Below are 25683 nucleotides of genomic sequence, written 5' to 3'. Positions count from 1 at the left end.
GAAACCTATGCCAATGACTTCAGAAGGTCGAAGAGACCAAAAATAAAAAAACAATTCGTCCAAAAAGGACTTTCCTAGCCAAATTTATGGCTCATTGAAGATTTCCTCTAGTTTGGCCTAGAATCACTCTAGCTAACTGTAGTTGGGGCCAGTTAGGGCCGCCAAATATGGCGAGACTGCCCAAATTTGGCGGTCCGCCAAAAATCCCGCCAGTCTAACTGCCTTAACTAGTGTTGGTTTTTTTTTGCATGTGAACGGTTTATGGGTCGGCGGTTTTACATAGGAGTTAGCGCCAGAACATTCGGGTTAACTGGCCATTTGATTTAATACAAACCCGCCAAACCTGCAATGTGAACACAATAAACGATGACCGTTTATTTTTTTGGGCACACGGTTAGGAGTTAGGCCTCGGTTCTGCGCACTGTGGTCATATGCATGGGGGTTGGGCCCCACCCTTAACCAAATTCAAACTTTAACAAAAGTTTGTTCCGCACCTTAAACAAGCCCGGTGCTCATGGTTCAACGGTAAAGCGTGGCAGTGTTATAAGGCAGGTCGCGTGTTTAAACCTCTACGTTGCTAACTTTTTAATGCATGCCAAAAAACTGATCTGATGTCATGATGATGTCACCTGGGCTACGTGGCAGCCTCTGGGCCTGCCACGTGGCAGCCTACCATTCGCTGCCAAAAACAGAATATTCCATGGAATATTTTATTTTTTATTTTTTTTTGAACAAATTCAAAATTTCAATGTTATTGGGCAATTCTTCTTTTTAGCATAACTTTCTCATACAGCGATTGTTTTCCGAACCGTTCATGGCACCGGAATCAGGAAGATGAGCTCTATCTGGTCGTTCAGGTTCAAACTAGTTTTGAACACTTTCATTTTTGACCATTTTACGACACTTGGTCCTGAGCTCCTGATCACACCTCCCAAATGAGAAGGCTTTTGGTCCCCAAAAGCTTACTGAATCTCTGAACTGAACTGTACAACACTTGAGGAACAGAAATATCCTCTTCCATTCAGCCAAAAGAGCATACTGATGTCAAAATGTCCTGCCTTGCCAACTGTCGTCATGGTGACTTTTTGCTGCAAAACTAGTGAGTATCATACTCAGCTTTTCCATCCTGCAACTTCCATTCCCTTAACAAAGAAATGCATTCAATCAAAAGACATGCAACTTTAATTGGATAAGAATTCTAACCATTTCTTACCAATCCATTTCAAAGGTGCTTCCTTTAATTGCACATCGATATCAACATGCGTATCATCTTGACACATATCAATGATGGAAACTTCCTTCCCATTCTTGCCATACTCTTTCTCCAATTTATTCAACTTTCGTGGACGCTTTGTTGGATTCAGAGTCCAACACCTTTCAGCAGTATGTCCATGCTTATGGAAATAAGTGCAACACATGTTCATCTTCTTGACAGCATGATTTGCATTGTTCAATGGAACTTTGGCTTCTTGCCTCCTTTCCTTCAAAATTTTCTTGTATGTTGCCGTTCTTTTCCAACATCTATAAACACTATGGTTAAACAAACCACAAAAATAACATGCAATTATTTTCCAATACTTGTGTGGAAATTTTCCATGCTTTACATGATCAAAGGAAGTGTGATGGAAATCAGATTTATACCTTTCTCTTTCACCTTCATTACCTTCATAAGGAGGTGAATCGAAAAAGGAAGAAGCTCCCTTTAGAACAATGTCAATCCCTTCAATGGTTTTAGAGCTTTCACCACTTTCTTGTTCAAGTGCATGCTTATGCACACCTTCTTCTTGCAAAGCATGTTTCAAACTATTGCATTCCTTAAGGATACAACCTTTACAACCTTGAGATAGAGAACCTGAAATGAAACTCCTTCTAGGAACTGTTTCAATTGCCTTCATGGCTTCTTTGGAACTTTCTCCATAAGATTGTCCATAGCCAAGACCCAAATACTTAGGCCTTACCTCAACCATTATTGGCTCAACTATACCCTATGCATGTTTTCCCAATCCTTTTCCTTCATATCCCATTTTGGACATCAACTTGGACCCTATGCCTCTGGTATGTTTCTCAAAAGAACCAACATAAACATTCTTATAAGAATTTGAAGACAAACTAGAATTGTTTACCTCTTCTTCAAGTTGATACTTGGCTAAGGCTTCTTTGGAAACAAGGAGTTGTGTCTCCAACTCATGCATCCTTTCCAGATTCATGTTTTCAATATGAATTTGGCCTTCCATTTCCTGCAATTGGTCAGAAAGCAACTGCTTCTCTTCCCTCGTGGAATTCAACTGCTCTTGAAGTCTAGAGCTCTTTCTTTCATCCTCATACATTTCTCTCACCATATTCATCATGATGAAAAATTATTGCTTCAAGCCTTCATCAAAGAATCTTGTGAAGGAGGATGATTTTGAGAACTCACTTATGGAAGTTGTCATTATAATGTCAATGAACAAATTAACTTCAACAATCTGCTTAAAGCTTTTCAAAACAAGTGACAAAGCTTTCTACCCAAATGTCTTTACAGACATCACATTCAAGTAGCCAACAACAAATCAACTCAAGAAAAATTCTTGGAGTGATTTTAAGGTCCTTTTGGGGTAAGGAAAATACCTTCTATTCCTTTTTGTCTTCTCCAAGACTTAGCTAATCAGTAGCTATCCCCAAACTTCAGCAAACTCAAACAACATGCAGTTTGCAAAATAGTAAAGCAGTCAATCTTCAACACTGCTTTAAAACACCTTTCAAGATATACAATCAAGCTACTGTGATGTCAATCAAGAAAACCAAGTGCTCTGATACCAACCTGATCTGAAAATGGAATGTACTTGTTTAAGGGTGCAAGGTATCCATTTTCATTTATGTAAATGAGTGCACAAATACTCCAAGTTTAAATCTGCAAATATGTGCACTTCTTATTTCTAATACAGAGATCGACTATAGGGGCATTTACTGGATATGTCACCTCTAAATACAGGATGAGATCCAGAAGCTACCTGGCCCTCTACAGACTTTGCCTAAAGAAATAAAAAGTAAACACTCAGATTCAATTAAAAACAAGACCTTGCTTGAACTTGAAATTATGCGGAATTTTAGCTTGAAAGAGGTGTATGTCTTTTCTTCTGTTTATGTGTTTTAACTTGATTTGTTTCAGCTGATATTAAACATATATATCAGACATATAATGCAGCAAATAAACATCACACATAACAGAAAATTTAATAAGGAGTTCACCCCAATCTCGTGGGCTACGTCTCTTGTGAGCTCTAGTCAACTAGACTTGGCTCTTTGGGATTATGGCTTGAATTATTTTACAAGTTCCACACTCAACTCCAAAAGGTTACTGACTGAACCTATGGGCTTAGAAAAACCATATACATCCTTGTCATGGTTGTCCACTTTGTGCAGGCAGATCTAGGCTGCCTTGGACTTGATTCCTTCAGTAGGTGCACTAAGCTTCCCTGAGCTTCTTAATGGCACAAACTCCTTCAGAATACTTCAAATGTCTCTAAAACCTCTTCTACTATCTCCATCACATATCTGACATAAACAAATGACTGTTAATTTTCTCAAAATGAGCACTGCATCCCCAATCTAGGCCTTCTCCCATGGATGGCTCTGGGCTGCCTGAAACTTCTCTTCAGCATCTCAGCCTTTAGAAGACTCCAAATGATTATGAAAACACCTTCATTGGATTCAGAAGGTTCCTTACAGCAGAAATGGGCTTTTGTTTCACCTCCAACTGATGAACCTAGCCCAACACAGCTCAATCACTGAAATGGCCCTAGTGGCCCTGAAAGCTTCCCTGAAGCTAAACAGTGAGAAGAATGCCTCATTCGGAAAAACGAGCTGTAGAAATGTATTCAAAATGCTGAAAAACTTCAGGAATGACCTTCGTTCCACATTCACTGGCTACACAATTCCCAATGCAACTCCCAAACTAATTTGTCCCTAATGGCTCCTTGAACTTCCACGAAGCAAAAACACCTGCAAACGACCTCAGATGGCTATGAAACCTATGCCAATGACTTCAGAAGGTCGAAGAGACCAAAAATAAAAAAACAATTCATCCAAAAAGGACTTTCCTAGCCAAAGTTATGGCTCATTGAAGATTTCCTCCAGTTTGGCCTAGAATCACTCCAGCTAACTGTAGTTGGGGCCAGTTAGGGCCGCCAAATATGGCGGGACCGCCCAAATTTGGTGGTCCGCCAAAAATCCCGCCAGTCTAACTGCCTTAACTGCTGTTGGTTTTATGGCGCATGTGAACGGTTAATGGGTCGGCAGTTTTACATAAGAGTTAGCGCCAGAACATTCGAGTTAACTGGCCGTTTGATTTAATACAAACCTGCCAAACGTGCAATGTGACCACAATACACGGTGACCGTTTAGTTTTTTGGGTGCACGGTTAGGAGTTAGGCCCCGGTTCTATGCATTGTGGTCATATGCATGGTGGCTGGGCCCCTTGGACCCCACCCTTAACCAAATTCAAACTTTAACGAAAACTTGTTCCCCACCTTAAACAAGCCCGGTGCTCATGGTTCAACGGTAAAGCGTGGGAGTGTTATAAGGCAGGTCACGTGTTCAAACCTCTCTGTTGCCAACTTTTTAATGCATGCCAAAAAACTGAGCTGACGTCATGATGATGTCACCTGGGCCACGTGGCAGCCTTCGGGCCTGCCACGTGGCAGCCTACCATTCGCTGCCCAAAACAAAATATTCCATGGAATATTTTATTTTAATTTTTTTTTTGAACAAATTCAAAATTTCAATGTTATTGGGCAATTCTTCTTTTTAGCATAACTTTCTCATACGACGATTGTTTTCCGAACCGTTCATGGCACTGGATTCAGGGAAACGAGCTCTATCCGGTCGTTCAGGTTCAAACTAGTTTTGAGCACTTTCATTTTTGACCATTTTATGACACTTGGTCTTGAGCTCCTGATCATGTGCGACAACAAAGTTGTGAAGGGACTGCAAGAACTCATCACTAGATGTGCTGGGACTGCGCTAGGAGAATCGCGCATAGTCCAAAAGCTCGGGAAGCACACAACGCGAATAGGAAGTGAGATGAGATTGACTGCGCAGATCGGGGAATATGAAATGGATCAAGTGATTTTGGATATAGGATTAGATGAGAACGTCTTGCCAAAGCAGACATGGGAACAAATGGGCATGCCCACATTTCAATGGTATTTGATTCAATTGAGAATGGCAAACCAACAAAATATCCTACCCATGGGAAGATTGAAGGGAATAATGGTGGATATTGAAGGTGCGAGCGCGCTTGTATATTTCGAAGTGATAGAGATTGTTGATGACAGAAACCCCTATCCCGCGCTACTGGGAATAGATTGGGCCACTAACATGAATGGAGTGATAAATCTAAAGAAGTGCAAGATGATTTTCGAGAAAACGTCACTGCGCGTAGTGGTACCTTTAGACCTTGTGGAAGGATCGTGCTACAAAAATCCAGTGCACGACTACGAGAGCGACGATGATCTAGATTGTATCTACAAGATAACCGCTTGGGAGCAGGACTGGGTGAATCCAACAGCGGAAGGTAGGATTTCGTGGGAGCACAAAAGCTCCTGCACCTCAGATTCAAATGAGGAGATAGAACGATGGTAGAATTGGTTACACGAGGTAACCACACTCAACTACACATGATGACAAGGTCGATGTGCTACATGACAACAAAGGTAAGAGATCTACCTATGTATGACAGATTGACCGAGGTGGATGATTTCCTGAATAAATTTGAAAGCGAAGTACCGTAATAGCATCGTTTTGAAGCTCTGAAATGGGCACTGCGTGCTACACCCGCAAGATGGTGGGGTACGCATCAAAGAAGTTTTGAGAAGTGGCGCGACTACAGAAGAATGATGCGCATGCGGTTTGGAAAGCCTTAGATACAGCTAACAGAAAAGTATTATGGAAGGGCTGATCCACGTGCACATCTCGCGAAATGGACCAAGGTCTACGGGGGAGAGCCGCAACCTGAGTGGGTGCACCTATTTTATCATACCCTGGATATCATACCCATGAATTGGTATACTGAGAAGGAGCTCTGCCATGGCACGAGCGAATGGGATCTCTTGCGCAAAGAATTCCTATTAACCTTCACGTTTGAGGATCGTTGGTGGGATACTGTTGATGATGCGCTACAAACAGCAACAGCAACTATCTTCAAAATACCTCAGGAGCCAATGGAAGTGTTGTAGCTGGAATGGGTGACCCAGCTGAGCTACGCACTGGAATGTTACAATGTAAACATTGAGGAGGATGATGAAGATCCACGAAAAATCAACATTCCAGAAACTGAAGGATATCGCGAGGTTCAAGGACCAATGATTTAAGATCCTGACATCACCGCGCCGGTAAAAACAAAGTAGGTAAACATTGGGATGGAGGCTGAACCGAAGTATGCAATGCTTGGTGACTACTGGGACGATGCCATGGTAGATAAGGTCACTGAGTTACTTCGTGAGTACCAAGACTTATTCTCGACCAAGATCACAGACTTAAAAGGGATCATTGGCAATTTAGGGATGATGAGGATCACCCTGAAACCCGACGTGAAGCCAGTTAAGCAGAGGCCTTACCACTTGAATCTGAAGTACAAGGAAAATGTCCACGTAGAATTAGACAAAATTCTCGTGGCTGGAATTATTGAACCAATGGAAGAATCCAACTCGGTAAGCCCTATGGTAGTACAGGAAAAGAAGCAGAAGGGTGAGATAAGAATATGTGTGGACCTTAGGAAATTGAATGATGCCTGTGTGCACGACCCATTCCCGACCCCATTCACAGATGAAGTATTGGAAAATGTTGGCAGACAAGAAGCATACTCTTTCACGTACGGGTTCTCAACGTACCACCAGATCAAGATCACGCCGGAAGATAGGAGCAAGACCACCTTCGCAACTGAATGGGGCTGCTTTCAATACACCGTTATGCCATTTGGGTTGAAGAACGTGCCAACCATCTTTTCGTGCATAGTTGTTGCCACATTCAAAGAATACATCCACAAGTTCCTGGAGGTCTATCTGGATGATTGGACTGTCTTTGGATTGGTTAAGCACCACGTAGCAAGCTTACGCTTGATGTTGGATACTTGCTGACGACACCAGATTGCATTGAACCTTAAGAAGTGTACATTCCTCATTCCCTTTGGGAACCTATTGGGGCATGTGGTCTGCAAACAGGGACTAATGGTAGATCCCGCGAAGATTGTAGTAATTCTGAATTTGGAAGCACCACAAAGTGTGAAACAATTACGTGCTACCTTGGGACACATAGGATACTATAGGAAGTTCATCAAAAGCTATGCCCAGATCACCGTGCCAATGGAGAAACTGTTGAAAAAGGATGTCATGTTCTGCTGGAATGATGATTGAATGAAGAGCTTGGATGTACTAAAAGAGAAATTGGCCTCTACGCCAATCTTGGTCTTCCCAAAATGGGATGTGGAGTTTCATGTCCATGTTGATGCATCGTGTATAGCGCTGGGAGTAGTACTAACACAGGAGGGTGGAGAGGACTTGGATCACCCTATCATTTTTGCGAGTCATAGGTTGTCTAAAGTAGAAAAGAACTATTCCACAACCGAACATGAGGGGTTGGCTATGGTGTACGTGCTCCAAAAATACCGGCACTATTTACTGGGAGGACATTTCAAGATGTATACAAACCATTCCGCGCTAAAATACTTGGTCAATAAGCCTATGTTAGGGGGGCGCATCTGTAGGTGGCTCTTATTGTTCCAAGAATATGACTTTGAGGTCAAGGTAAAGCCTGGATGACTGAACGCAGGACCGGATCACTTGTTACGTATTGAGACAGGCAAGGAACCTACTAGTCTGGAGGAAGGATTACTTGATGCACAAATCTTTGTTGTGCACATCGCGGATGGACATTTCGAAGATACAATCCACTTTTTGACAACAAGGACTGTACCGAAGGAATACTCTGTTCAACAGAAGAAGGAATTGGTGGTGCGTGCGACATATTTTTCTGTCATCGCGGGGCACCTATACAAAATAGGAAATGATGAGATATTGTGAAGGTACGTACTTGAATTTGAACGAAGTCAGATCCTCATGGAAGCGCATGGGGGAATTGTAGGAGGACACTATGCAGGACAAGCAACATCACATTAGATTCTCCGCGTAGGGTTGTGGTGGCCAACCCTTCATCAAGATTCAAAAGCACACTATAAGGCCTGCGATATCTGTCAAAGGACTGGTAAACCATCGCGAAGGGAAAAGATGCCTTTGCATCCACAAATGACGTTACAACCCTTTGAAAAGTGGGCAATTTACTTTCTGGGACCTATCAAACCCCAGGGAAAAACGAGTGTGTGCTACATCATCACCGCGACGAAGTACCTAACACACGTTAGAAAAATTATATATATGACAGAGAAATGCAAGACATAAAATATGCGGAAAAACAAAAACACATAAAACCAGAGAGACACAGATATACGTGGTTCACCTAGTTTGGGCTACATCCACCCCGAACAGCGAGTCCTTCCTTTCTATTATCCAGCAAAATGAAGAGACACAACCTACAGCAGATCCGCTGTAATATCCTCTGTTTTCTCTCACAGTCTCACCTCTCTGTTTCTCGCTCAGAGAATACACATCTATTACATAACCTCAATACAATGCCCTCATACAAAGAGAGGGGGTTTCCTCCTAGGGAAAAAAACCCTAAACTAAACATAAATTCTACCCTCAAATCATCTGCCTAATGAACGACCCAGATTGACTAGAAATTACTATACTTTTACAAGTCAATTTACATCTGTTTTTCGCTTCGAGGGCACTGCCCACAAAACCCCCCCGGGACCGCTGGCCCCCGGACCCCCCCGCACCACCCCATGTGGAGGGGTGTACAATATTCCTGGGATATACATCTGGCTGAAACAAAGACCTCTAAATAATCATGCTCCGTGCCCAACAACGTGTTGGGCAGAAGCACAGCTGGTCAAAGACTGCATGGCTGCTACGGCTGTGAAGTTTTTGTTTGAACACATGTTGACCAAATTTGGCTATTTGAATATCTTAATGAGTGATCACAGTACACATTTCCTAAATGAAGCCATTAGCACTCTTACAGAAGAGTTCCAGGTGTATCATCAGAAAAGCACACCATATCACCCACAAGCCAATGGAACAGTAGAAGCGTTTAACAAAATACTGGAGACTGCGCTAACCAAAGTGTGCAACGTGTAGTGGAATGATTGGGACCTGCGCGTACCTATAGCACTATGGGCTTATAGGACAACGTGCAAGAAACTGACGGGACAAACACCTTCCGGTTAGTTTATGGCGTGGAAGTTTTCATGCGATGGAGTATATTGTACCTAGTCTACAAATAGTCGAGCTCACAAGTATGACAGATCATGAAGCTCTGGAAGAAAGGCTCACACAATTGGAATAACATGAGGAGGAATGGTTCCTGGCTGGTTTTCATCTGCAGGTACAAAAGCAGCATGAAAAGGCTTGGCACAATCGCCATATTAAGTTGCGATCCTTCAAGGTAAATGACTTAGTGCTACTATATGATAGTAAGTTTGAAAAATTCTCGAGAAAGTTCAAAATGCATTGGCTAGGACCATACATGGTTAAGGAGGTCACAAACAGAGGCGCGGAGCGCGAAATGTATTATAGAGTCACAGGGTTGTCCGCTCTATTTTTGTAATGTAATTTCGGTTGGATAGACCAAACCATGGTTCGCGGACCATGGGATTGTATAAATAGAGCGAGGCTCTAAGTGTAAAGAAACATGGAATAGAAGAACAAGTCGAAGGGATTGATTGGCAAGGGAAAAGTGTGTTTTTGGGTCGTAGAGTAGGAGAAGCCTCTGAAGCTAAGTGCACAGAGGCCTAGTCATCGGCAGTTGAGTGCACAAACCCCTACAACTGAGTGCACAGGGTGGAGTCGAGTCTTTAACTGAGGAAGGAATTAATAAAGAGAATTTTGTCATCAATTTGTGTATTTTTTCTTGGGTTAATGCATGTTTGATATAAATTGCAAATATATTGTTTATTTACTGTGCGCACCTATATGAATGATTTATGTTTTTAAGTATAACTTAAAGCACACAAGTAGGCTAAAATAATCAACTAACATTGAATACTAGTAAGGACTTGGGTAATAACAGTGTTCGACTCCCTAGTGTTGATCGAAGGTAGTATCTCAGGCTACGAGGTACAGGAAAGTGCGCGTAGCAACATGTGCACAGGGTCAAACGCAGACCACTTGAACTCATCAGACATCTCCAGGGTGCGGAAACATGGTTCTAAGCACCCTCCCATACGACTTTGAGTGAGACCTCAGTCCGCGCTCCATGGACTATTGCCGAAAGGGCCAGTAGTACCGGGATTTGTTTGGCTAAATTAACACTGAACCTAGGTCAAGCCCCTATAAACCAACAGAAGGCAAAGGGTCAACTTTAGGATCAACTGGAGGTTGATTTTGTCAAGTTGGAGGAGTACTCAATTGCAGAGAAATCACAACGTTGTGAACCAAGGAGGTTGAAAACAACCATATTGGAAAGCCAATGGTAAGTTCCAGTAAGGATAATGTAGCCATATAAGGAGCATCAATATTTCCGAAAGGAGGAAAAGGACTAGGATTCCCTTCAACAGGAATTCCTTGATCGGTGGACTTCAGATTTGTCGCCATATGTTTCAACCTAAGATAAAATAATGAGTGATCATGGAGGATGTTATCCGCGGTCGATTAATTTTATTTTAATCAAAGTAACATAACAAAACAAATGAGGGATAATCTCGGTAAAAGGTTTACCAAGCAACTGTGAACTGTAGAATACCTCCCGGCAAACTGAGAAGTATGGGCAGGCAATCTCCCCAAATGTTGTGCTTGGTGTATCACAGTGTACAAGGTGGTTAACTCGGTTACCTAAGGATGGATAGAAACCTAGTGTTGTCCTCCCATATATACCCGAAAGTACATGGAGGCCCAATCCTTATTAGCGTTGTCTAGTGAAAAACCGCATAGTAAGAGCATTCCCATATAGTTTACATACTATAACACCACCCTATATACCCAAAGGTACGTGGACAAGCTACAATATACTCACGTACATGGAATGAGGTATCACACTCGGGATGTATTGTAGACAAGTTAGCGACAACTGTTATGTTTTACGACGCTGGAACACGTCTCTAGCCTACAACCACTAAATGTTTTTCGTTAGGTGACAATGCTCCATTAGGTAAATTCAGATAAATTTTAAGTTGATCTTCTTTAGAATTTTCCTTTCAAGTTTCACCACGTGATGTATGTTTGAAATTCCTAAAATGAAATGAATATGATAAGCATTATTCACATTCAATTGAACAATGAAAACCTTAGCTAGTAGGGATAGAGCAATCAAATCTTTGACAAAGAGAAAAGAGCACGACTAATGCAATTTCCCTAGCTATTCCTTTCAAGCATTCACAAACTAAAATATGAATGATGCAAGTTTTTCTTTTCAATTTCCTTAATGTGAATATGAGCAAAAGGAAATATGCACATACAATCAATCAATCTTTAATAAGAACGGAGACTTTGACGACAATTATGTTTCGAAGGAAAAGAAGACTTTACGATACTTTCTTTCGAACAAAGATTAATAAACTATATTCTAACTTTGACTATAGCATGATAATGACAAAGAAAACATTTAAGAAACATTAATCAATCAAGTCAAAGTAGGGCTAGACAAGGAGATAAAAACTTGTTTTCTGAGACATGACATTCATTGATCAATCAACAAGCAATCAAACAAAAGAAATTTGGAAAAAAACTCAATCCAAAGGTGGGAATTTGACCTAAGGTGGATCAGTGCAGGTCAAAGAGAGCCTAACTGCACTGCAAAGCACTGTCTCTCACTCAAGGGTGCTCTGCAAAGCACTGACCCCTGACCAAGCCTGCGCTGATTCCTGAGAGGCCACTCAAGAGTCATATAACCTCAATTTTTTACCAAATTTTCAATGCAAAAGAGCTAAATTACAATCTATGAACACAAGTAGGGTCTGCAAGGATGTCCTAGGAGGTGGATGAGATACTAGGAAAGAGGATCTTCCCCATTGGAGTCGCCAATTTGTTTTGGAGAATTTGGTATCTACAGATAAATACTAATTCCCTAGATAAGTAGCCATATCTAGAACAACAGTTTAAAGTATTTTAGTCTTTCCCTATAAGAAATAGATAAGATGAGAAGATGAGAAGACCTACTTGTAGTTCCACTTTCCTCTCGTCTCCTTTGTATCAATCCTGTCGCTCCTTCCCGTACTTAATATGCTTAAGAAGTACTTGTAAACACAACAGAAAACAAAGAATCAATCAAAGAAAAACATCTATTGAATATAAGTGAATGGAATCAGATACATTTCACACATATAAGCATTATAAAACAATAAAAACATATGGGAGAAGGGTTCAAACACTTTATTGAATAGAAGAAGGAATTCAAACCATTTGTGTCTAATTCAAAGTCATTCCTCCAACTTGGATCCCATCCCCATCACATCAAAAGCATGACAAACTTGTAGCATTACAATACTTGCTTCAAAGCCAAATCTCATAGCAACATTATCTCCTTACAATTCAACATAATCCAGCCCGTGATCACTTAGCTAAGTGTTCAATTTATAGGGAGATGAAGGAGGTTTTGTCATAAATGGTGGCATTGAATGGCCTTCCATACTTAGAATTAGTTCCATGGAGGAAGGGATGAGAGGATGGGATGCATCTTAACTCATTCCTCATCCATTTTCGAGCTCATAGGAGTTGATAAGTGAGGGAACCTTCTATATGACTCCAAAAGATAAGAATATTCCCCAAACCCTATGTGAATTTCGCTCAAAATCACCCAGTATAGGTGAAAGGAAGCCTAAGTGCTTTGCAGAGCACCCTGGCATGGACTTAACTACTCTGCATTGCACCTTTACATGGGCCTACCTGAGTTGGTCCCTCTGGAGGCCATTTGTGGATGTCCTCAAGTCATGAAACTATCTGGGAAGGAGCCATTCAAAGGGGTGACTTGTTTAGGGCATGTAGCAAATGAAATTAGGGTTTGATGAACCCTAAAACACTGATCTAGATGATGGGATTGATGTGCCCAAATGGATCTGTAACATAGGGTGAGTTGGTTCATCCAGAATAAATGCAACTTGGACCATATTTCCAGATGAAATAGCACCATGACAGGGGGAGTAACATACCCATGAAGAACTACTATTGATGAAGGAATGAAGTAGCTTGACAGGGGGAGTACTTGGGCACCCCCTTTTCCATTGAAGTCAAAGGGGAAGAGAATGTTGGAAGGGAAAGAATATTGCAATCAATGAAAAAGGGGGAGATTGTTAATAAAGGTTATCATTGGTGTCAATGTGGCATTGGCCGAGATGGAAAATATTCTTGAGATTCCTAATGAACATCATGAAACCCTAGAATGTGATGGTAAGTTTGAAGGCAATATATGTGTAGCTCCAAATGATGATGTCATAAGGTATATGTTGAAAAAAATATTGTTTAAGGATGCCATCAATGAAGATGTCAAGATGTCAAGCCTATGATGGAGTCATGCCCTAAGAAGTCCTTGAACTAACTATGATGTTTCCAAGTACCAATCATGTGCCTTGATTGATGATCTAGACCAATGATGTATCTAATATAGAAGCTCTTGATGACATATGGAGGACTATACTTGATGATGATCTTGATGACATGGTTGGAAGACTTTATGATGACATGGAAGATATCATTTGATGATTGGAAGACTACTGGATGAGCTCTCCTGAAGGAAAATTAGTGGATGTTGCACTATGACATATCACTACACTAGTATATAATGACACTGATACATAATGCTATTACGATGACATGGATGCTACATTATGACACTATTATCCTATGATTGGTGACACTATGGTACTACGATGAAACAATGGAGAAGTCATGCTGTCCCAAACATTTCATGCACAGAAATTTAATGACAGTCACAAGAAAATATTTTTTTACCACCTGTTACACAAAATTTTGTCACTATCCCTGTACTCCCCGTTCCATGATCCTAGAGGACCTCTACAGTGAACCCTACATTCTTTCCCATCATGAAGAAACTCCCATTATGTCCCTCTTCATGGACATAACAATTCCCTTTTACATCATTTCCCAACAATCTTTTGTTTATTCTAGTTTACAAGACCGACGCTAATGACCTGTGTCCTCCTCACCCCGATATGCGGGGATTAAAACTATCCCTAGCGCCGATCGGATCGACTGAGCCCTTTCTCATTCGCGCCGATCTTCTTTTGGAAAGTTTTTTAAATATGGAGCCAAAGCTTCCAGCTCTAGAAGCTTCATAACGAAAGTCTGGTAAATGGTTAGGGTGGATGGAGTTGAGGAGGTCAGTTTGGGCTCCTTTCCCCTATTAGTATGGAACTTCCTCAAGAGATAAGACCTTCTCCCATGAGAATAGGAACCACCTCCCCTCTATCAAAGCTATATAAACCTATCTTCTTCCCAAGCACAAGCTAGTTCTAATTAAGTTCTAGTTGGAGTTTTGATTTTGGAGTAATCAACAAGTTATCCATAGTTTGTAGCTCTCTAGTTTGTGTAAGGGATAATTGTGAGTTTGGTTTGGTGTGAAGACTAAAGGGAAGAGACTTGAGACTACCATTGTTGGGGCCATCCATGGAATGCTAGCGGAAGTGTGTGGGAACCCGAATATGTTGGAGGAGAACAACAACGTCAAGACATTGGTCGTAATCTCTTCTTGAACTAATAAAGATGCAACTATCAATCGATTTCCTACATGAAATGTCATCTCACATGTTTATGGATTAATGTTTCTTGACTTGTTAAGTAGTATAAATACAATTCGTATATTATCACATTTGTTGTTTTTTGTTGTTTACTTGTTTCAAGTGTTCGAAAGAAGGAAACGGAAGATAGCTGGAGCAAGGAAGCAAGATCATCACCAAGCAGGATAGCGTACTAAGAGGTAGGCCTTCTTATTTGGTTCTAGCTTAAGGAAATCTTCCATAGATTGTTTGTTTGTAGCTAGTCCCACTCTCTTGGGCTACAGGAATTGTTTGTGTCCGCACTTAGAATTTACTTGCACCACAAATTGGCGACTCCACTGGGGATCCAATCCTTCTGTTTGCCTGCTTGTAATTTCATGGTTTTGTGTGAACTTTTCTAGTTTCACCATTTCCCTTTAGTCCTGTCTGCTTTGCCTGGTTTACTGATCTGAGTCTGAAATTTATAGTAGCAAGTCTGGTCTCAGCCTTAGGAAAATTTTTATTTTTTCCTTGCATTCTCATTTGGTACACTTGTTTGCTTAACAATTATGTCGATTAGTGTGAATTGCTCAAAAACAGTCGTGTCCACCTCCTCCTGGCACTTGTTTTGAGTTAGGGAGTCACACCGATGCTTTTAGGTAAAGATTAGGGTTCAGCCTAGATCTCGACCAGTGTGTCTTTCTCTCTTGATTTCTGCCTCTAAGCTTGTTTAGACTATGTTCTCCCTAACTAGATAGCGTCATTTGACTTGGTTCATTTGCTTGTTGATTTGCCTTACTTTTACTTGATTTCTTGGGTCCTTCAATGGTTTGTGGCCCTAGGGCATCTAGGTTTTCATCCATTCAACTGATTGTGAACTCAGTGAGTCAAGTTGTTGGTGAATTTACTCCTTGCATTTTGTTTGTAGTCCTTTTATTTCTTTGATCTCCATCACACAAGTTTGAAAAGTTTCGTTTGCTTGCTTAAGCATCTATTTTCCACCGCAGATCACATTTCTTATCTTGTTTTTGGTAGACTCATTGTGTCATTGGTTTGGAAGAAAATATTTTTTTCTGCCTTTTCATTTGCTTGAGGATTGATTGTCTCGAAAACTTTTTCATTGAAGTGTTTTATGAAAAATTCATTTTGTCATTTCATGAAAAGTACATAATTCTAGTTTGCTACATCAATATGTTACGTTAGTTAGCATCATTGAAGACTATAATTGCATTTTCATTTGAAAAGAAAATTGAATTCTCTTTACTTGTGAAAGGACTGCTTGAAGTGCACTTATTAGGAAAATAGGAATTGGAAAGAGTTTTTCATTAGTTTATTTTCAAAAAGTAAAGTAGTGAAAAAATCATTTTGCTTTCAGTTGCTTGATTGTTTGCATTTGATTGTGTTTTCTACTCTCTCTAGTGTAAACAATTCATCGAATTGAAATATTCTTGTGTCATTTAGCCGCATATAGGATCTTTCGAGTCACATCACTAAGGCCTAAAAACCAAGACATAATTCAAGATAAAATTTAAAATGAACTCAATTAACCTAAGGCACATTTGAAACCTAACGATCACATATAGAAGGTCTAGGCTAGAGACGTGTTCTACCATCTTTAAACCTAGAAGTTGTCAATAGCTTCGGCACTAGACAACACTAGTACGGACTTGTGCTCCCCGTACCATCATGTATATAAAGGGAGACCCCACTAGGTGATCTAGGAGGATCTCGTCAGATTAGTTGCACAGGTTCATCATCAGTGTTTAGTGTCGTCGTCAGTGTTCAGTGTCTTCATCAACAATTTAGTCCAATGTCATTCAGTCTCGACAGTATTGTTATGGTTCAGGGTTTTCATTGTGATGGTTTTGTATCTGGTTGTCGAAAAGTTCTCATCGATAGTTCCACCAGGGATGATCGTCGACATGGGTGTTTCTTACATTCCAGGGGTTCGATATGGTTTGTCGTCATGTGATGTCGTCGCAAAAGAAGCTTTGTCGACGATATATATTTGGGTTTTATGTCACATTGTGACAATGTGTTGTACATGGGATTTTAAAAACAAAATAATGTAATCCTAAAACCTAATACACATAACCCTAAACCTATCAAACCTATTGGACATGGTATATCACATTACATTACAACTATGTATAAAACCTAAACCTAGAACCGAAATGCAACATTCAAAATGCATTAAGACCTAAACCCTATGTTCATACCTATCGCACTTCAATGTATTGAAAACATGTTTCAAAACCTAATGTGACCCTAAACCTAACCCTAACTAATACTCTCAAACTTGTTTGAAACATTAAAAAACAATATAAAACATTGCAAATTAAAAAACAGGCCCTAACCGCCACCTCTCACTGCAGCGAAGTAACACCACATGTGAACGGAGATCAGCCAGCGGGTTAGCAATTGACTATTGGATTATGAAATTGCATCGAAGAACATTGGTCATGTGAATGGAGCTCACCAAAACGTTAATGTAACCATAGCGGAGTATGTTAACCTCTAGGTTTGGAAACCGCAGAGGTTGGGATATGTGAGCAGACAAGGAGTTAACCGTCGGCATCAACCTAGACCGTGTCGAAACTGCCAAGATTAGCTGCAACGGTCGGAGAAACGTGGGCACGTGCAAACATTTAGCGCGATGGTAGCCGGAACCGCTGAGGAAGACCGCGGAGGTGGCAGATGGTGGTTAGACCACCACCTATTCACATGGGTGGTCAACCTCCTCCACTCGGTCAGTAAGCCACCAGCGGCTAGGCCTTATCCAAAGTGTATTTTGGGTTTTGTATGGTTTTTTTCATTCTAAATTAATTCCTCCACCATGTAACCTCTTCATTAGGTGTCATGGTATGATTAGACCGAGACCAAACCACCCCAGATTGCAGCATTTTCATCCCAAACTTAGCCTAAGGAGTTTGAATGCACCTGGTGGATGTTAAAAAGGCAATTTTTGTTCATTGAAGGGATATTGGAGATTTTGGTTTTTGTATGTAGATTCTAGAGGTTAGAGGCCGTTTTTTTGTTTTTGATGTAACAGGAGCATCCAGAGTCAGAATTGGGAACCGTGACAGGCATTGGAAAGCTAGTTCAGAGAGCTTCCTTTTGACAATGACTAGAAGTGCCTACATGCACATTCAGCTTGGTAAAATCTCTCTGTAATCGACCTCTACTATTTAAATCTGAATAAAGCGGTGACCCGTCTTGAAAGCGGACCTGGAGACGTAGTCCATCAAAGACGAACTCTGTAATCAACTTTACTGTCTAGTATTGTTGTGTTTTTATTGTTTTCACTTCTGTTATGCATATTTCTTATGTTTAATCAGTTGTCGTAAAGTCTTTCTTCTCACGCTATTCTCTTGATTTCCGCACTTTCAACTGACATTCAATTCATTAATGGCTAATCAATTATACATCAGTTTTAACATATGATCATTTTAGATCATATAATTTGGTATCAGAGCAGGTTGTGTTTGTAGAATTTTCCATTGAATGTTAACTAGGTCAAAGTCGCAACGAGCAGAAGGAATCCTTGAGCAGATTGATTCAGAGATTGGAAAGCGATGAGTCGTTCATAAGTCGACCATGACAGGATTTGATGTAGGTGAAAACATTGAAACTAAGATGAGTGATGAACAGTTTCAGCAAGCATTCTTGACTATGCAGTAGATGTTGGGAGAACTGTACGAAGACAAGAAGGTGAGAGATGCAGCTTCTTCTTCAAAGACATCGAAAAAGGATAAAGGTAAAGGAAAGGATGATAAACCACCTTCACCTCCATCATCTCCATCATCTTCTTCTTCTTCTTCTAGTGCTGAATCTGAAATAGAAAAGAAACCTAAGAAAACATCTCTTTTGAAACTTGATATGAAATTTGAGTTACCTATTTATGATGGCAAAATGAATCCTGAATAGCTAGATAACTGGATTAAGTAGTTAGAAGTGTATTGTCATATTCATAACATTTCTGATGATAAAACTAAAATTCAGCTAGCTACACTTAGAATGGGGGGAACAACTTTAATCTGGTGGGAAAGTAAAACTCATATAGATGTAAAGCGTAAAGGAAAATTCATCTCTTCATGGTCTAAGTTTTTAAAATCTCTTAGGAAACAATTATATCCTTTAGGATACATGCAGCAAGTTGTTATTGATTGGTAGCATTTGAGGCAAGCTAAAGGGTAGAATTTTTAGGAGTTTACTCAGGAATTTAGAAAGAAAGCATTGTCTCTTGGTATTTCATTGGATACATGTGAAACTTTATTAAATACATCGGCAGTTTACATTCATATTTGCAGCATACATTGTTGATGTTTAATCCTGATGATTTTGATGAGGTGTGTGTTTAGGCCATACATATTGAATCAGGTGGCAGACCATTCAAGTTTTCATCACAATCATCCAAAGAGTTGGAAATCAAATATTCCAATGATAGTAAGGGAAGGAATAATTCGAAGAGAAAGAAATCAGCGATAGCTCAGAAGGAAAGGCCTACTTGTTCTCATTACCAAAGAATCGGTCATGATGAATCTAAGTGTTGGAAACTTCATCCAAAACTTAAGCCCAAAAAGTTCCTTAAGGAGAAGGATGAAAAGAAGGCAATTGCAACAGTCTAGCAGCATCTAGGTTCAGATTGAGGTGATGAAAGGAGGATAACTGCCATGGTTACGACAGGTAAAACTTCTAACACTAATTCAAGTTCGAAAACTATTGCATCTTCATCAAAAATAAATCCTTCAAATGAGGATAAAAGACTTGAATTGTTTAACATAATGATAACTTCTAAGCATACAAAGATAGATACAATGTTTGACAGTGGATCACAGGGGAATTTAATATCTGAATATTTAGTTAAAATTTTGGGTTTGGAAACACGGGATCATCCAAGACCTTACCCATTAGGATGGTTAAATAAATCAACTTAGATAAAAGTCACCAAACAGTGTCGATTAAGATTTTCCATTACAGCTAATTACATTGATGAAGTGGAATTAGATGTGGTTCCAGTAGACACATGTGGAGTTGTCTTAGGAAGTCCTTATCTTTATGATCGTGATGCAATGTTTTACAGGAGAGAGAATACATATCACCTTAAGAAAGATTGCGTTGAATTTATTGTTAGGGCACATCAAAACAAAAATCACTTGAATTTAGTTGTTGCTAATCAGATGAAGCGATTAATAATCTCAAATAAGAGATTTGTAATCATGTGTGTAAAGGAAAAACATAAAAATCAACATGATGTTTGTTCAGATTATGAGACTTAGCTTAATGATGGTTTGATTAAATAAATAGAAACTATTCTAGTTCTATGTAAAACCAAACATCTTACTCATAAGCAGGGAATACAACATGAATTACAGTTTGTGCCTAAAGCTCCTCTTCCTAATGTCGGAATGAATCAATTCAGTCCAAGTTTGGAAATTAACAGTTCCAGGGATACAGGTCAGTATTGGGGAAAGTCAGTGTTAAATTTCTCTTATATTGTGTCACCATTTCATGTTTCGAATAGTTTCGAAACCTCTTTTCAAGTGGAGAGGAAACCTCTTTGTTTTCATATCAAAGCCTTTTCTAAAGCAGTGTCAAAGTGTCTAAGGGAAACGTATGCATTAGGGGAAAGTGATAATCAATGGAAAAATCATTTAATGAATAAGGAAAAAGTGATTCAAACAAATCAACAGCTAATTCAATACTTATAAGGACAAACTAAGTTCCAGCAAATTTCACCTTACAGTTTGATGGGTTATTTGCAACAAGTTCACTTAGTAATCAGGAAGTAGGAAAGTATGTCAAGTCAAGTAGCTAGTTTGATGTCAAGAATATCTTTGATTGTGTCTGTCGTTCTGCAAAATAAATTTTTAATACATGTTAATGGTATTGAACAATCTCCTATAGAAACTTTTTTCAAAGATTATTATGAATCACTAACTCATGGTTCTTCATGGAAAGAAATCAATTTCCATGTCCATAATAGGTTGTTTGACCATCATCGCAAGTTGTTCATAATACAAATGGATGGAATAGGTCACCGAATCAAAAATTTCCATGGTCAACATCATCAAGGTCATCACTTGCAGATGATTGATCGAATGTATTGGTACATCATCAGAATAGGTGGAAAGTGAGGGAGCTCTACCCTCATTGACTATTTATTTAGTCAAACTTTTGTGGTCCAAAAGCTTTCAAGTGGAGAGGATTGATCCAGGAGGATCTCGTCAGATCAGTTGCATAGGTCCATCGTCAATGTTCAGTGTCATCGTCAGCAATTCATTCCGGTGTCATTCAGTCTCGACAGTATTGTTATGGTTCAGGGTTTTCATGGTGATGGTTTTGTATCTGGTTGTCGACAAGTTCTCATCGACAGTTCCGCCAAGGATGATCATTGACATGGGTGTGTCGTCTGTTGCAAGGGTTCGATATGGTTCATCGTCATGTGATGTCGTCGCAAAAGAAGCTTTGTCGACGATATGTATTTGGGTTTTATGTCACATTGTGACAATGTGTTGTACATGGGTTTTTAAAAACAAAATAATGCTATCCTAAAACCTAATACACATAACCCGAAACATATCAAACCTATCAGACATGGTATATCACATTACATTACAACTATGTATAAAACCTAAACCTATAACCTAAATGAAACATTCAAAATGCATTAAGACCTAAACCCTATGTTCATACCTATCAGACTTGAATGTATTGAAAACATGTTTCAAAACCTAATGTGACCCTAAAACTAACCCTAACTAATACTCTCGGCCTTGTTTAAAACATTACAAAACAATATAAAACTTTTCAAATTAAAAAACAGGCCCTAACTGACACCTCTCTCCGCAGCAGAGTAACACCACATGTGAACGGAGATCGGCCGGCGAGTTAGCAATTGACTATCAAGTTATGAAACTGCGTCAGAGAAGATTGGTCATGTGAATGGAGCTCACCGCAATTTTAATGTAACCACAACAAAGTATGTTAACCTCTAGGTTTGGAAACCATGCAGGTTGGGATATGTGAGCAGACAAGGAGTTAACCATCGGCATCAACCTAGATCGCATCAGAACCACCAGGGTGAGCTATGATGAGAGGAGAAACGTGGGCACATGCAAAAAGTCAGCGTGATCGTAGCCGGAACCGTCAGGGAAGACCGTGGAGATAGAAGATGGTGGTTAGTCCTTCACCTATTCACATGGGCCATCAACCTCCTCCACCTGATTAGTAAGCCGCCAGCAGCTAGGGCCTTATCCAAAGTGTATTTTGGGTTTTATATGGTTTTTTTTGTTCTAAATTAATTCCTCCACCTTGTAACCTCTTTGTTAGGTGTCATGGTATGACTAGACCGAGACAAAACCACCCCAGATTGCAGCATGTTCATCCCAAACTCATCCTAAGGGGTTCGAATGCACCTGGTGGATGTTAAAAAGGCAGTTTTGGTTCATTGATGGGATATTGGAGATTTTGGTTTTTGTATGTAGATTCTGGAGGTTAGAGGTTGTTATTTTGTTTTCGATGTAACAGGACCATCCGGAGTCAGAATTGGGAACCGTGACAGACATTGGAAACCTGGTTCAGAGAGCTTCCTTTTTACAGTGACTAGAAGTGCTTACATGCACATTCAACTTGGTCAAATCTCTGTGTAATCGACCTCTACTATTTCAATCCTAATAAAGTGGTCGCCCATCTTGAAAGCGGACTCAGAGACATAGTCCATCACAGACGAACTCCATAATCAACTTTTTTGCCTGGTATCGCTGTGTTTTTACTGTTTTCACTTCTATTATGCATCTTTCTTATGCTTAATCAGTTGTCATAAAGTCTTTCTTCTCAAGAAATTCTCTCGATTTCCTCACTTTCAACTAACATTCAATTCATTAATGGCTAATCAATTCTACATCAGTTTTAACATATGATCATTTCAGATCACTAGGCTACAATCCTTTATCCATAGGAATCTTAGTTTGCTGACATATAAATGTGATACACCGAACACAGCATTCGGGGAGATTGCCTACCCGTACTTCTCGATTCGCCGAGAGGTATTCTGCAGTTCACAGTTACCTGGTAATCCTTTTTACCTAGATCATCCTGAGTAGTCATTTGATATTTTTGACTCATTAAACTTAAAATATCATCCGAGCGCTTGTCCTTTCGAGCTCGTTTCAAATCGAAAGTGATAGAGTCATCTTTGTTTCTTTCTCGACTCTTAAAACATGAAAGAGCACCAGTTTGTTTATGCGTCTTAAAAAATTGTTGCCCATGATCTCATAACATCCCTGTTAGTCTTTTCTAGACCAAATCATGAGTATTCCTTAAAGTACATTTTAAAGCCTTGAAATTTATCTCTCTTTTCCTGTTATTTGAGATGAAGTCATCGTGGCTGAACCATCTGGTTCACCTAGTTCCTCTTCCTCTCCTCCATCTGAAAGATTGTCTGAGGAGCCATTTCCTGAATTACCGCAATCACTTGAGGACCAAGGTGTTGAACTCGGAATTGTTCTAAGCATTCAACCTTTGTCATCTCATCCTCCACCTCCCTCAGATACTGGGTCACTTTCTGATATTGTCCTGGAATCTCAGACAATCCTGTCCAGACTCTTGAGAGTTTACCACCTACTAAAGGTCATCTTGAATTGGTTGTTTATCCTCAGAATCCTTTGTTCGATCCTATTGTGATATCATCATAGCATTTGTACAGTCCTGTTGGCTTATATGGGCCTGACCTAGGTTCGGAAGAATTATTTAGCCAAGAAAATCCCGCAACTACCAGCCCTTTTGGAAATAGCTCGCGAAGCGCGGACTGAGGTCTCACCTGAGGTAGCAGGGGAGGGTTCTGGAACCAGGTTTCTGCACCCTTGGGATGCCTTGATGTGGTTTGGAGGTTTCGCGCCCCGTTCTGCAGCTTCGCGCTGCATTGTATTTGCGCAGATCCCGAATATCTCTTATTGTCTATTAGTGTGCAATCTACAGGTCTAATCTATTGGAGGAATTATTGCAACTCGGATCCACTTTAGAATGATCTTTAAGCAAACATTTATCAGATTTATTCAGTTCACGTATTAAGATTAAACCTAGATTCAAAAGTATTCAATAAGCAATCATATGCGCATAGATCAAAACAGTCTTATTATTCATACAAAATGCCATATTCGTGATAATTTAGATTTGACACGGAATTTTCAGAAGGAACTTATCTTTATTTCCACTTATCACTAGTACATCCAGATCCGCCCTGTGCACTCAGATACAAGGGTCTACGCACACAGTTGTAGACTCTCCCAAGCCTCTGCGCACACAGCTACAGAGCCTCTATCCACTACCCATACCCTTGACTCGGACTTACACACGCTTTTAGAATGCTTTTCTTAAAAAACAATTACATGTCAGATCCAAAACCATACAACAAAACTTAGCTACTCTACCCATAGAGCCTCACTCTATTTATACCTTTCCATGGACTGTGATTCATGGGCGGGCCGACTTGACTTACATTTATTTACATTATTTTTGGGCGGAGTACCCCTTTGACTTTGACTTATCGCGCTCTGCTCATCCCGCAGAGACTTTACCCTGTCTTTTCCCAAAAATGTGGGCTTCGCGCCCCATGACTGTTGCGCGGGGCTTCTGCTACCCAATAGTCCCCCAACACAATCATCGTGACTCGTGCCTAGTCACTAAGCTGGTGTGGGAATCTTTGCACGGAGGTCGGTCAGAAACTTTTGTATCTCACCTGTCTCTGCAACAAATTCGACTGGAACCTCTATACCTTTTCCAAGTGAGCCACTGAGGCATCCATATCATTCGCAGCTGCTTGCTCCGTCACACATACTGCCTGCATCTGCATGACCTTGCCTTCAATGGTTGTAGATACACTAAACGCTTCGTTAAGCCAGGGCTAGATACGGTCTTTAAGTGCTGCCTCCTATTGTCACACTGTGTCAACTTGGGATTTGAGCACCTAGACCTCCTTCATCTTGGCCAACCGCTGTGTGATAATGACCACCTGGGCAGCGCCACGGGTGGTGTCATAAGCCTGTTGCAACTCGTGCACCTCGGTTTCTACTCACTGTATGGTTGGATCCTCCTGAAGGGCGGTGAGTATCCTGAGCGACTGACCGAGTAGTCCTGAGCATTCACGAACAACACTACGCATTGTTTCTAGTCTACCTGCAAATTCGCCACCGCGACATTCCCGCTCAGCTGGAGGTGTGGGAGGCCAAGCCTTGAGACGAAGCTCTGCAACCTTTAACGTTAGCTCTTCCTGGTTCCTTGCGGCCTCTGCTTCGCCCATACGAAAGCCAGCTGTGATGTGTTGAATCTTGGTAGCTAGGGGGAGGTCCCCGGTGATGGCTAGCTCGAGGATCGTATGACATGCCTCTGTCACAGCTTGTTCTACCTCTCAATGTTTTACAGCCAGGTCATCATGCGAGAGAGTGATCTGTTCTATCTTTGCCTTTTATCCTATCAAGATGTGGAACGTGCGACCTTCCCTGGCACGAAATTCCTGAGTTACTCCCTCTTGCAGTAGGTATAGTACGTCTCTAGATAGAGCGGCTAGATTTAATTCCCAACTACCTTCGTCGCTTGGGGTTGTGGCTTGGACAACCTCAGCTCACAATGAGAGGATGTGTGGTGTGTGCGTGTTGACCATCTGCGCGGTGGCGGCTGTGTCTTCTGCAGGCTCGCGAGTGACCCAACCGGGGGGTCGCTCTTATAAGGCTTGTAACTGCACTCTGATCTCTCCCAACACAGTTGTTTGTGTAGTGATTAGTTCGGGCAATGCACTGGTGGTAACATTGCCTGCGGGCTGGGTACTGTCCATGAAGTCCTTTTCCAGAGCCTTCGCTATTTAGGACGTTTTCCAGGTGGTCAGT

At 40.6% G+C, this 25683-nt stretch overlaps 1 pseudogene; it reads right to left on the bottom strand.

Annotated features, from left to right (window-relative positions):
• The window catches only part of LOC149202564 (ABC transporter G family member 36-like), a 40181-nt pseudogene extending 15081 nt beyond the window's left edge, over positions 1 to 25100 (bottom strand).
• Between the last annotated feature and the right edge of the window lie 583 nt (positions 25101 to 25683).

Source organism: Pinus tabuliformis, chromosome 2_1 (assembly GCF_031772625.1).
Source record: "Pinus tabuliformis cultivar Carrire ecotype Pingquan chromosome 2_1, CPIR1, whole genome shotgun sequence".
Taxonomy (NCBI): Eukaryota; Viridiplantae; Streptophyta; class Pinopsida; order Pinales; family Pinaceae; genus Pinus; species Pinus tabuliformis.
Note: the sequence above shows the minus strand (reverse complement) of the source record. Positions and strands in the feature narration are given on the sequence as shown.